This window comes from Lynx rufus, unplaced genomic scaffold (assembly GCF_022079265.1).
Source record: "Lynx rufus isolate CCGP_SWC_20201006 ecotype Redwood Valley unplaced genomic scaffold, mLynRuf1.p SCAF_6, whole genome shotgun sequence".
NCBI lineage: Eukaryota > Metazoa > Chordata > Mammalia > Carnivora > Felidae > Lynx > Lynx rufus.
Window position 1 is genome coordinate 132,285,043 of NW_025814878.1, and position 2,035 is coordinate 132,287,077.

Here is a 2,035-nt window from a genome sequence, read left to right on the forward strand (position 1 = left end):
CAGGTCATGATCCTGTGGTCTGTGGGTTCCAGCCCCACACGGGGCTCTGTGCTGACAGCTCAGAGCCTGGAGCCTGTTTTGGATTCTGTGTCTTTCTCTCTCTCTGCCCCTCCCCCGCTCACATTCTGTCTCTCAAAAATGAATCAGTGGGAAAAAAAAAATTTTTTTAATTAAAGATAGAACTCCCATGGGATCTAATACTGTTCACAACAGCCAAAAGGCAGAAGTGACTCAAATGTCCGTTGACAGATGAACAGATCAACAAAATGTGGTACATACATTATTACTCAACATATACAATAATTATGTGCCGGCTTCGGCCGCACATATACTAAATTTGGAACAACACAGAGAAGATCAGCATGGCCCCTGTGCAAGGACGACACGCAAATTCGTGAACCGTTCCATATTTTCATATACACAATAGAATACTACTTGGCAATGAGAAAGGATGAAATCTGGCCTTTTGTAGCAACGTGGATGGAACTGGAGAGTGTGATGCTAAGTGAAATAAGTCTTACAGAGAGAGATACCATATGTTTTCACTCTTAGGTGGATCCTGAGAAACTTAACAGAAGACCCTGGGGGAGGGGAAGGAAAAAAAAAACTTAGAGAGGGAGGGAGGCAAACCATAAGAGACTCTTAAAAACTGGGAATAAACTGAGGGTTGATGGGGGGTGGGAAGGAGGGGAAGGTGGGTGAGGGGCATTGAGGAGGGCACCTGTCGGGATGAGCACTGGGTGTTGTATGGAAACCAATTGGGCAATAAATTTCATATTAAAAAAATAATAAAATAATATATATGTACAATATTATCTAGGCTTAGAAAGCAAGAAAATTCTGGCACAGGCTACGATATGGACAAAACCTCAGGACGTGATGCCCGGTGAAATAAGCCAGTCACAAAAACACAAATACTAAAGAATTCCACTTACATGAAGTCGTTAGAGCAGTAAAATTCCTAGAGACAGAACGTTGAATGGTGTTTCCCAGGGGCTGGGGGGGGAAGAGGAAGGGAGTGTTATTGTTTCATGGGAACAGGGTTTCAATTTGCAAGAGGAAAAGAGTTCCGGAGAACGGTTGCACACCTAACTGGCTAAGATGGGCAGTTTTATAGCGTGTCTATCTTTACCGTAACGTTTTAAAAAGGGAAGCAAAGCTTTGAGCAGTGGCGGCAAAGCAGCCAAAGAGGTTTATCCGGGACACGATTGGTGCTAATTAAAAAGCGACGCCAAAATCTCCTATGTCCTCCCCTGTAGCCAAAAGCATCACACACGCCAGCCCACCTGGACCTCCTAAAGTCCAGCCTTAGAAGGCCAGCCTGGGTCGTGTTAAAACCCTGCCATGAGCAAATCCCTTCCAGCTAATGGGAAACTTTCCATCTCTGCATTGCTGTAGCCCCGTAATCAAGACTAAATCTCAGTCCCAAACTGTGTTGCAGAAGAATGGTTTTACATGTAATGGGGTTACCACATAGGGAGAAATTCAAAAAAGCTTCCAGCTGTAGTAATATTATTTCTTGATCTGGGTGGTGGTTACATAAGTATGTTTACTCTGTGATAATTCATCGAGCTATACAATTAGGATTTGGGCACTTTTCTGAATGTAAATTAGGCTTTGATTTTTTTTTTTTAAGTTATTGAAAATTTTTCCAGCCCTGCTTTGTTATTGCTTCGTTCGTTTGTACAGTCGTTGGCCTCTCACAAGAGGATGAGTTCCCGAAAGCCTCGGAGAGCCTAGCGGAGTGCTAGACTTTTGTTACAAGCTTCATATTTGCCTAGTGACTTCATGGAAGTGTGGAGATCCAGGGGTTATCAGAGGGAAGAGGGTAGTGGGATTGTTTTCTGAAATCCTTTGACACCAGTAAAACGAAAGCTTCCTGACCCCAAAGCTGGAGCTCGAGAATACAGCCACGACAATCGGCACAGGCTTATAGAGCAAACTCAGCTGTGCTCATGATAACCCACACTCTGGGAAGGTAACAATTTTGATGTTAAACATAGATAGATAGATAGATAGATAGATGCTAGAGAAT

At 43.3% G+C, this 2,035-nt stretch overlaps 1 non-coding gene across 1 annotated transcript; it reads left to right on the plus strand.

The window, feature by feature from the left end:
* The first annotated feature begins 307 nt into the window (after positions 1-307).
* On the plus strand, positions 308-414 carry LOC124529432 (U6 spliceosomal RNA). Its single transcript, XR_006966332.1, has one exon. It is a non-coding gene; the product is annotated as a U6 spliceosomal RNA (small nuclear RNA).
* Positions 415-2,035: the final 1,621 nt, after the last annotated feature.